General features: G+C 36.5%; 1 pseudogene; it reads right to left on the bottom strand.

Annotated features, from left to right (window-relative positions):
* Positions 1 to 7,266: 7,266 nt before the first annotated feature.
* Positions 7,267 to 11,409, bottom strand: LOC112511340 (annotated as a pseudogene).
* Between the last annotated feature and the right edge of the window lie 1,177 nt (positions 11,410 to 12,586).

The following is a 12,586-nucleotide window of genomic DNA, read 5'->3' on the forward strand; positions in this document are numbered from 1 at the left end:
AAATGGCATAACCAGAAATTCATAATGACCATAACGCGTACGAAATGTTGTTTTCGACACCATCTTCATTTCGAATCTTCAATTGATGATAACTGGACCGTAAATCAATTTTTGAAAAATAAGTAGCCCCAACCAATTGATCAAAGAAATCATCAATTCTTGGGAGAGGATACTTATTYTTAATTGTCAATTTATTCAGCTCCCGGTAATCAATGCACATTCTCATTGATCCATCCTTCTTCTTTACAAATAGCACCGGTGCACCCCATGGAGAAGTGCTTGGTCGAATAAAACCTTTATCCAATAATTCTTTCAATTGTGACATTAACTCCTTTAATTCATAAGGAGCTAATCTATACGGTGTATGTGCAACAGGTGCTGCTCCAGAAAGTAATTCTATTTGAAATTCTATCGTTCGATCCGGTGGTAGACTTATCAAATCTTCTGGAAATACTTCTGGAAATTCCCTCACGACTGGAATATCCTCCATCTTTTCTTTCTCTTTCTTAATATCTATAGCATATGCAAGAAAACTAACAAATCCCTTCTGTACATACTTTCGAGCCTTTAAAACTGAGATAAGGCTAGAGTAACGATCCCATCGATCCCCGTATATCACAGCCTTCCCTTTTTCCGGTAAGTCTATATGGATCATCTTTTCATCACAGACTATGTTAGCTTGGTTTTTAGCAAACCAATCCATGCCTATAATTATATCAAATTCCCTTAGAGGTAAAGGAAATAACTGTATAGACAGCTCACATCCTTCTATATTTATAAAACATTCATCTATTCCTTCCCAAACCAAAACTTCACTATCATTTGTTGTTTCCACAATTAAATCCTCACTTAACGCTTTAGATTCTAAATGTGCGCAGTTAACAAATGATGGTGATACGAAAGAATGATTTGCTCCATAGTCAAATAAAACTTTGGCACATGCTGAAGTAACAAGGAATGTACCTGTCACCACTTCAGGGTGTTCTTCCACCTCGCCTCTCGTCATCTGAAATGCTCTCCCTTTAACATTTGACTCCCTACGTCTGATCTCTCCTCGACCACTTGGGTTAACACGATTATCCATTGACCAACAACTTGTTGGCACATAACCAGATCCTCGGCCCCTAGAATATCCAAACCCTCGACCTCCAGCATTCGACAGTCTCGAGCTATATGTCCTGGTTCCTGACATTTAAAACATACTCGTGACTCTGTATTGCAATTTCTCTGATGTATTTTATGACATCGTGTGCATACCTTATCAGCAAACCTTGAGGCTGGTCGATTCAAATATTCCATAAACCTCGGTCTACGGAAATCAGTCATTGTAGCTTCCCCCTTTCTTTTATCTCCAACTCTTTCTTGTGGTTGTCTATTAATGTCTTGCTCCAGTATCTCGGCAGCATCAACCGTTGCTTGAAATGTCGTTGGGTTTCTAGATATCACATATTTTTGGAGATTAGACTCCAAACCCCAAATATACATTCTCACCTTACTGTTTTCAGATATGATATAGGCTTCAGCAAACCGAGATTGTTCCATGAAAACTTCTGTATACTACCGGACTGACATGTTTCCTTATTCAAGATGAAGAAAATCATATTCTAACTTTTGTACTGCTGCTTCAGGACAATACTGTATTTTAAACCTGATCGCAAATTCTTCCCACATCATGGTCTTCAAAATGTTTAGATCTGAACTTGACAGAACTTTCCACCAGTATAAAGCACTTGACCTCAGATGGGATACAACAAACATGACTTTGTCCTCTTCTGCACTTTTACTAATTTGCAGACTCAGCTCTATCTTTTTGAGCCAACACATGGCTTTAATAGGGTTACGCTCACCAGAAAATTTACGAGGTTTACAGGCAAGAAACATTTTGATATCCCCTTCTTTCTGAACTGAGGACGAAGTGAGGGATACAGATGTATCAGTTATCGGGGTACTAGCTCCAGCTTCCTCCTGATAGTCGGGATTTCTTACTACTTCTGGATTATTTTGTGCTATACGTCCCAACAAGTTCAACAAACTTTCTTGGAACTTTCCCAACTCTGTTGCCAGCATTTCCTGAGTAATATATCCGAGGCCAGAAACATTGTGTCCACTCCTTGCTCTTCCTCTACCATGGCTAGACATTAAACTTTCTTGGGCCGACAATTCCTGTTCTATATGAGTTTCTTGTCTAGTACCTCTACCTCTTCCTCGACCCTGGCTGCGACTTCGCATTTCTATTGTCATTACATTTTTCGGGTCCTCTCCTTGGGTTACGTTTCCTCTTCCCCGACCTCTTCCATGACCGGTAGAGATTCTTTTTGATTAGTTAAGATTATCTACCATTTCTCAGTGTATATCTCTTTCTGTCACATTTAAACACATATGATTACTCAGATAATCAAAACATAATAACACGTTTATCCTCAAATCTATCCATAACTCAAGATTATATCAATCATATATAATCTAACCTTCTCATCATAGGTTTAGCTATAACATATTCCCATGTTCATAGTCCCAGTGAAACCTATTATCATAACTACCACAAACTTCCACACCTCTAGTTTAAGTCTAAGTATTTCGCAAATACCCAAATCCCTTAAACTATGGCTCTGATACCAACTGTTACAACACAAACTTTCCACGTATAGATAATCCACATACTCATTTTCATCATACAGAATGTAATATTTGTTTACAAAACATGGACTAACAAAAACATTGTTTAATACATTTATATGTATCTAAACATCATCATTTAAACTTTTCACTTGCCTTTATCTTGTGATGTATGATGACCTGCAAAACAGGTTAGTCCAACAATTGAGTGTTAGACCCAAAGGTCTAGTGAGTGTACAAATCTCATACAAATAACTTACTTTCCAAATTAACAGATTAGAATCAAACCTGTACCGATATAAATATTTTACCTATAATTAATATAGAATCCTTTCCTCTCGTGGTTACACCGCCATTTCATCTCTCTCGCGGTTACACCACCATTACATCTCTCTCGCGGTTACACCGTCATTACATCTCTCTCGCGATTACACCGCCATTACGTCACTCTCGCGGTTACACCGCCATTATATCACTCTATCGCGGTTACACTGACATTACATCTCTCTCGCGGTTACACCATCATTACATTATTCTCGCGGTTACACCATCATTACATCACTCTCGTGGTTAGATTAAATCATAAGAAGTATCAAAATCAGTTTCAACCAGATTTGTAATCCGGTCAACCATCCGAAATTCTAATCCGGACAACACTGTCCGGAGATCTAATCCGGACAACTTGATGGGGCTTTGAGCGGTTTAGGTTTACATCGGATAACCTTTAACTGGTTTAGAGAGTAAACTGGAAGACGCTTGGCCGGTTTAGATACTACATCGGGCGAGTCTTGAGCGATTTAAGATGAACCCGGATATTTCTTGTCCGATTTAGGTTATATCGAATAAAGCTTAGCCGGTTTGGGTGGAAATCTGGATATTACTTGTCCGGTTTAAGGATATCCGCACAATATATAAATAGTGAGATTCAAAATGGAGCAGATGGCAATGAATTGCTTATAAGAAATTAATACACACAAAAGCATATTCACTCACCTTATAATGTTGATCAGATTCAAGCCTGCAATTACCATTATACACTATCAATTGACTTTTATTCTCAAGAAATTCAACAACCCTCTATTTCTCATATGCACTTGCTATTTATAGCAAGTGCATAAACCGCCTTTAAATATACAAATCCCCACTTACAAACATTTATATTCCTAACACACACACACACACACACACACATATATATATATATATATATATATTATATGGGTCAAGTTCAAATGTTAGCCAAAGTTTTTGTGTTAACTTTGTTAACCGATCTTGGCCATTCAATCTTTCAATAAACGGTTGTGATTAATCATGATAAAAACTTATTTTTTTAATTTTAAAATTTAATAAAGATAAGTGAACAAAGTTGAAAAGGGTATTTAGGTAATTTTTTTATGTAACTCCCATATCATTAATTGGGAGTTACAAGATCAAAAAATTATATGATTTTTGTTAATGTAAAACCATATGAACACAACTATATACATATGAACCATTTTGTTAAATACGAACAAAAAATCGACATATGTATGAACATGAGTCGTGCATGTACTTCCATTTGAACATGTGAATTATATACGTATTAATAATTCAAAAAAAAAGTTATCAACACAATATGAACTACAAGAAACACAACACATTATAATAAACATAATTTCGATTAAAACAAGTTTAATAAAATATTAATCCATTACCAAGACATTCGCTTTGGTTAATTTCTTCACTTCCCGAACTCGAACTCCGATTGTCACCATAAACCATTTTAATCTTCTCAATGTTGTCGATTTTTTTTTCAATGTGTTTATCCATAATAGCTTGAACGATACCGAAGATTTTACTACCTTGTTTTCTCCACGAATCAAAAACTCATAAAACAATAAAAATGGAAGATCAAGAATAAAAAAATAAATAAAAATATCAATATTATAAATGTATATTTTTAGGAATTTTATGATTTTGTAACTCCTCTTTAATGGTATGGGAGTTAGATAGCAAATGAAATGACTCAATTACCCTTGACATTAAATTGTGAACATGATAGATACCTAGTAGAAGAATGAATTGTGATTGGTTGACATGGTTTGCAAAGTTAACACAAAAATTTTGGTTAACATTTGATCTTGTCCCTATATTATATATACATATATATATATATATTTATTCCAAAATCTTAAATCAAAATAGAGGCATGCTCTCGGCGGTCGACTGGTTCCTGTAAATTCAAAAAAGACCGAGAGGCTCGCTCTCGGCGGTCGACTGTATTCTGGCCCAAGAAGGATGAGCCAACAACAATGGTATCTGCATCATCCATGGGAACCTTAGCTGCGACCATGAGTTTTGTAATGAGGGTTGGGAAGACTAAACGTGAATGTGTCCGTTGAGAGGCCGCCAATATGGATGCATGCATGATCGGCCCAAGATCAATTGGAAATTCTCTCATAATACAGTAAAGTAGGACGCATCGTTCCCTTGAAATCGTGCTAWCGTGTACGGTGGGGATCAAGTTGTGGCGTAAAAATTGAAACCAAAGCCCGGCCTCCGTGTTGAGATGGCCTGCCAAAATAATTTGGCACCTATTGTCCCTTGACCATCCGGATCCGGGAGTGTAAGAGTGGATGCAATGTTGACATCAGATACTTCCAATGTCCCCTTCATAATTTGGGAGAAAGAGCATTCTGGTGGGGGTGTAAATCTGAGGGCCGCATTAAGCTTCGGCCCGGACCAATCGATTTTCTTTCCCCTAATCGTCACCGAAATACTCTTCGTGGTTCCTACGGCCGCATAAAATTCGGTGACCCAAGATACATTGGCCTTAAGTGGGGCAACCACCATGTTCTCTCATTGCAAGGCAACCAAGTGATGTTTAATAGCCATAAGTGCATTGACCAACTTGGGGTCAAATGCATGCTCAAGAAGTATCTTATTATTTTTTATGCGATCGTACCTTTTAAAATAAGGCTTCTGCATACAGAGGCTCTGCATCTTCTAAATAAGAGCTCTGTATTAAACTTCCTTTATAAAAATCATTTTAAGAGTTTTTATACTTGGATTCTTTTTACGAAAAATAGACCAGAGGAGCTCTGGTTGGTCTTGATTTTAGATTGGAAGCTCTGGATTGAGGAACYADAGGCTCTTRTTAAACTTAAAGCCTTTTATAAATATTTTGGTTTTGAACCAGAGGTTCTGGATTGAGGAACCAGAAGCTCTGGTCATAAATCTAAAAGAGTTTTCAAATGTTTTTTATACTTGGCGAACTTCCTTATAATAGTCCAGAGGGGCTCTGGATGGCCTTGAGCGCTAGTCCGGAGAGGCTCTGGATGGTCTTACGTGCAATTCCAGAAACTCTGGTTGAGTGTGCATGTATTGTCCAGAAGCTTTGAAAGAGGAACCAGAGGGGCTCTGGACCTATTGGCTTCAAATTTTCTAAGTGTTGATTTTTTACCAGAGGACCGATGAACAAAAGCAGAATCTGCTTTTATGCCACAATTTGTGATAAAGGTTTTGGTGCTTATTACCCTGCACTGCATGAAAAAGGGGGATCTCACTAGAATGTTGTCTAACCCTCATTTTTTGTGTTTCAATTATGTGTGTGTGTAGGTAATACCAACTATAGTGGTAAGGGGAAAGGCATACTATGATTCTATTTTTACTTGCATGCGGGAAGATAGGAACTCATAGGAAATTACATTTGCAAGAACTTGTATTTGGAATTTTTGAGTTATGTATTTCGTATTTTAGACTCTTGTATCATAGACCTATGTGGGTTTAAAACATGTATTCGATGTATGAAATATGTGTTATATGCAATGTATGGATTTGGGGGTGTTACACTTTCTTCTTTGCAGTGGCTGGCTTCTTCTTTGGTTTTGTTGTTGCCTTTCTTTTCATGGAAGGTTTGGGTTTGCTAACTTCCAAAACTTTCGTTTCCTCGACTTCTTCCATCCCCTCTATTTCCTCAATTTCCTCAATCTCCTCTGCAACTTTCTCAGCATTTTTTAGATCTTTGGCCATTTCATCTTCATAATCACTATCCTCAGCTCTGGTTTTGAAACTGGCGGTGGTACAACAGACTCAGAACTCAAACTAGCAATGCTTCCCGAAGAGGATTCAGTGCTCACAGTCTGCCCACTGGGGGCAGTGACGGGTGTTTCCTCAACAGGAGGGGCATCTTTCAGTTGTGTCTCTTGAGGCTTCTGTTGTGGTTCCTCAATCGTTTCAGGCACAGAAAAGGGAAATAACTCCTCTAGGATTGAGGGGTTGTTGTCTTCAAAATCAAATTGTAACTCCTCCCCTAAAGTGTCACTTAGGTTAAGATCAAAATCATGGATGGTAGGTGGTCCTAGTGGTGTAGAGGGAAGGGGTATTGGATGTTGTTGTGAGGGTTAAGGGTTAATAGCTGATATAATCAGGGCCATCCCAATCTTTTTGGAGGCCCTGTTACACTATTATAAAAAGTATAAGTAGATTGGCCGACAAAACGAGCAAAAATTAAATACAAAAGTTCATATTATATTGAAAGTCTTACAAATAAAAACAGCAAGACAAAGTAACAATGTAACATCTAAACTTCACTTGAATAAAATCATTCTTTTAACATTCTTGGAAACAAAATCTTTAATAAGCTCTTCATAATAAATTTTCTCCAAAAAATCATTTTTTTTCAGGTGCTATCATTACAAGTTCATTAAGCCTTTCTTGTGTCATTGTGGAGCGCATATAAGACTTCAACAGCTTTAACTTTGAAAAACTTCTTTCTACAGATGCAACAGTTACAGAAATAGTCAACAAAACTCTATAAGCAATAATCGCATTAGGGAAGCATTCAACATGTTTCAAATACTTTAAAATATCAAGAGGTCCCATCTTTTGTGTGGGTAAAAGATCTTGAAGTATCTTCAGTTCAACATATAAGTCATTCCCATCAATATAAGATTGGTCTTGTTTCTTCAGTGCATTTTCAAATTAGTACAACAAGACTTTAAACATGTATCATCCAAAGAACGCAACTTATCATATGTAAACAAAAACCCAAACACACTTTCATATTCTTGGTATTGTTCGAATCTCCTACTTAGTGAAGCAATTGCATGATCAACGACACATAAGAAATAATTAACTCTAAATGACTGCTCCGTTGATTGTGAATTCATTTCAGATGCATCACGCGGATTTTCATCAAAATGATTTTTTCTTCGAATTTCACGTCTTTGTGAAAACAACGGATCAATATTCAATTCAGTGGCAATCGTTTTTGCTGATTCTATAGCATCTAAAAATCTGGTTTCTCTATATCCCTTAAAATAAGAAATCAGCCCCTTAACTTGATCAATAGCAACATCAATTAACATATTTTCTGACTGTAAATGTTTACTAATCAAATTTACGGCATACAATATCTCATACCAAACCACGATTGACACTAGAAACTCAAAATCACCAAGCTCATTATGTGCTAAAGATTTTGCTTCACTTCTAATTTTTGAGTCATTATCTATTTCCGCCACTTGAAGTAAAGCTTCTCTTATCTCTAACACTTGAAATCTTATAGCCTTTACACTATCAATACGACTCTCCCAGCGAGTCGTTGACAATGACTTGATGGTCCATTCTTTTACATTATCTTTAAACACTTGCCATCTTTTAGTGGAATTAGCAAATATTGTATAAATACGTTGAATTATGCCAAAAAAAAATCTAGCTTTACCACAAGTATTGGCTATATCACACAAAGTTAAATTAAGATTATGAGAAGCACAAGAAGTATAAAATGCTCTAGGATTTATATCTAGTAGTTTCCTTTGTACTTATTGATGTTTTCCCTTCATGTTTGAACCATTATCATAACCTTGTCCTCGCACATCATCTAAATCCAAACCAAGAGACATTAATTCAGCTACTAGAACATCAAACAAACCTTGGCCCGTGGTATTATATACTTCCAAAAATCCTAGAAAAGATTCCTCAATGCTAACAATTTTAGAAGAGACATCTACATATCTTAATATCAAGGACATTTGTTCTTGATGACTTATATCAGGAGTGCAATCAAGGACAATAGAAAAATACTTTGCCTCTTTTACTTTATTAATAATTTCACATTTAAGTCTCCTAGCAAGCAAAGTTATCAACTCATTTTGAATTCTAGGACCAAGATAATAAAAAGTAAATCATCATTTGTAATACGTTGAACATGATCTTGAATAATTGGGTCAAATTCAGCCAACATCTCAATCAAGCCCAAAAAGTTACCATTGCTATTCTCATACAATTTTGCTTTACTTCCACGAAATGCAAGATTATGTTTTGCAAGAAATTTTACAATAGAAACAACTCTTACCAAAAAAAAATTCCAATGATTTTCTTCTTTTTCTATTTGGGTTTGAACAACTTTGTCAATGGTTTGATTCTTTTGAAGTCTTAGCCACAAATCATACCAAGTTTTCATATTCATTACATGATCTATACTTGTTTCATGCTCCTTAAGTCTAGTGCTAAGATGTGACCAATCCCCAAATCCATCATTTGTTAGCTGACCTTTTATATGTATTTTTTTAAAGATTTTACAATAAAAACAAAATGCCTTATCAAGCTCTACCGAATATACAAGCCAATCTCTATCACATTTCTCCCCATTTGATAAAATTCTAGTATACCATGTGGCAGAAAAGCGTTTAGACGATTTATCTTTAGGACCTTTCTGAACAGACAAATCTCTTTTAGGACCCTTAGCAACTACCACATCAATCATTTTAGAATCTAATGCATCCCAATTTCTTGGATCAAATATATCAAAATGAACAAAAACATCATCAACATTAGTAACATCATCACCATCAGTAGCATGAGAAACATCATTAGAAGCATTATTAGCATTAACATCAGGAACATCATTAGAAGCATTATTAGCATTAACATCATGAACATCATGAACATCATTAGAAATATTATTAGTATCAACATTTGTAGCCAAATCCTCATGAGAGTCATTTAGATTGCCAACTAAATTCACCATATTAGGATTTTCATTAGCATCAACATAAGCATCATCCAAATTAACATCAATATGTTCATTGTCAATAGAAGACGAACCTTCTTTTATGACAAACTTATCAAGAGATCCCTTTTGAGATTGAATTATCTCTTCAATTTTTTTTTTACGTTTTTGACATCCAGAATCATATTTTCTAACCCTAGAAGACATATTGGAACGAAATAAGTAAAAGAAAAAAGATAAGGAACAAAACAACTTAAGTGAGGATGATAGTACTACTGCGGGCTATTGATGCTTGGTGCTCCCAAGTCCCAACTCACAAGTCCCAAAAGATTTTGATTGCACTACAAAAGATAAACACATGTATGATGTACATATTAACATATATTAAGAAATAAGAATTTGGTCATTTGAACCTAATTCCCTGCTCACCCATTTTACACATAATTCAACCTTCCCTTTTTTGTTTGTTGAAAAACAACCAATTATGTCTCTCATAGGATGGATTGTGTTTATGGTTTATGCTTTATATCTATTCATCTTTTTATTGCTTAAAAAATGAAATGATAGTCCTGAATGATGCTTCTTATTTTAGAGGTCTAAAGCCACCAAACCCAAGAAGCCAACGAAATACTTCATAAATCAATAAATGATAAATCATAATCACAGAGATAGAGTGTTGTGTATAAAGAATTATAGACAAAGATAGAGTGTTGTGTATAAAGAATTATAGATCAATAAATCCAAGAAGCCAACGAAATACTTCATAAATCAATAAATGATAAATCATAATCACAGAGATAGAGTGTTGTGTATAAAGAATTATAGACAAAGAATTGAATTTGACAAAATTGTCCAACCAAGTTAGGAGCATACTTCTCACCTTTAGGATTTAGGATTTAGGAATTAGGTCAAAATCATACAACCAAGTTACCAACAACACATATGACAGTCGACAGATGATGAAATCAGCAAAAAACAAGAGTAATGGACCAAATAAATCGTTGAGATTGAGATTAAAGAATAGCAAATAGCAATTAGATAACCAGTAATCAACAAATCGACCAAACATGTACTTATATACTTAGCAAAAATCATCTAAAATAGTAAAATCTGACCGTTATTTTCGTTGTCGTTGTATATCATCATTAGCCCTCTTTGAAGAAGTCAATCGACAATCGCAGATAGAGATGATAGGGGAGATCGAGGCGTCTAGTGGCGTACGCATTCTTCTCTTCAGTGGTTCGACATATCGTGGAATCGTTCTAACGTTCTTCGACCATTAGGATTTACCGATTTAGGAATCGCCAATAGGATTCTGGTCAGAATTTAGGCATGTGCTGTGTGATTGTGAATAGAGTAAGAGAGGCGTACCATAGTCCACATAGTGAAGGGTTGTAAAATTTGGGCCCCAAGATGTTGGGGGCCCTGTTCTGGATAGCTTATGTAACAGGCCCATGGACGGCCCTGGATATAATGGGTGAATGAGTGGGAATGGTGGGTGGTGGTGTAGTTAGGGCTAGGAAAAGGGGTTTAATGGTCGTAGGAGGATAAGGCACGGTGGCCAACTGTCGTGAAACAGACAGGCCGGCGCTGGCGATGGCGGTGGTAGGTAAAGTGGATGGAAATATAGTAGTGACTAAGGGAGGAGTTTTATAAATGCTTACCGGAGTGACAACCGCGTGTGACTCATCGTAGTCTACTAAGACGGCCGTGGAGCGACCGACGGTGGCGGTGATGTATTCTTGAGCCGGTCGTGCGAAAGCAATGGGATTGAGAGACAAGGGCTCTGCATCGGCCATGGGTGGTGCGACGGGAACAGCGGCGGAGGACTCGCCAATGACCACTCTTCGTGAAGACCAGCGTGTTGAATTCGACCGGTAGGGGGTTTTCGCGATTTTTCCATGGAAGGAAGAAGATGAAGGGTGTTAGCAAAAGAAACAAATCCCCCCCCCTGTTTTCTTAAAAACCCGGTGGTTAATGTCCTAGAAAACCACCCCCCATGCAAAACCCAATGAGTATAAGATTTTTGAATAAAAATTTGAAAAGTTTTTGTCAAATCAATCTTACACAAGCCACCCATATCAGAAAACTCATCATTTTCTTCTTTTTTAAATCCCATTTCTTTTTCCTACTTCTCCTTTCTTTTTCTTTTTCTTTTTCTTAAGAAAAAACATAGAAACCGCCAAAATTATTTTTTTTTCAAAAACCACCTCAGAATGTGGGTATGAGATTGTTACAGCGAGCACACCTGCATGAAACAAACATAGAATACAAAGAAAAAAAATATACAATATTTACACATGATTTGATGAAAATCAGAAAGATTTTTGGCGTGGATCTTGCATTCCTTCTAGGAAGAAATGTTTGACCCGGTGCCCATTCACTTTAAACACAGTATTGTCTTGTGGGTTCAAGAGATCTATTGTTCCAAATTTCCCCATTTTAACAATAGTGAGAGGTCCCGGCCATCTAGATTTGAGTTTTCCGGGGAAAGTCTTCAATCTAGAATTAAAGAGAAGAACTTTTTGACCTTTTTTTTTAAATTCTTTGATTGATCCTAGTCATGCCACATTTTCGTCTTTTCTTTGTATATCTTGGCATTCTCATAGGCTTGGTACCTCCACTCTTCCAACTCATTGAGTTGGAGCTTTCTTTTCTCTCCCGCAAGAGTTGCATTTAAATTTAGTTCCTTAATAGCCCAAAATGCCTTATACTCCAATTCCAACGTGAGGTAACAGGATTTTCCAAAAATAAGTTGATACGAAGACATGCCCAATGGAGTCTTGAAAGCGGTACGGTAGGCCCAAAGTGCATCATCCAATTTAAGCGACCAATCCTTACGGTTTGGCTTAACAACTTTCTCTAAAATATTTTTTATCTCACAATTTGAAAGTTCCGCAAGACCATTGGTTTACGGGTGGTAAGTTGTGGCAACTCTGTGTTGGATGTTGTACTTTTCAAGAGCGGCACTTAGCA

Source organism: Cynara cardunculus, assembly GCF_001531365.2.
Source record: "Cynara cardunculus var. scolymus isolate 2C chromosome LG 4, CcrdV1, whole genome shotgun sequence".
In the NCBI taxonomy this organism is placed as follows: Eukaryota; Viridiplantae; Streptophyta; class Magnoliopsida; order Asterales; family Asteraceae; genus Cynara; species Cynara cardunculus.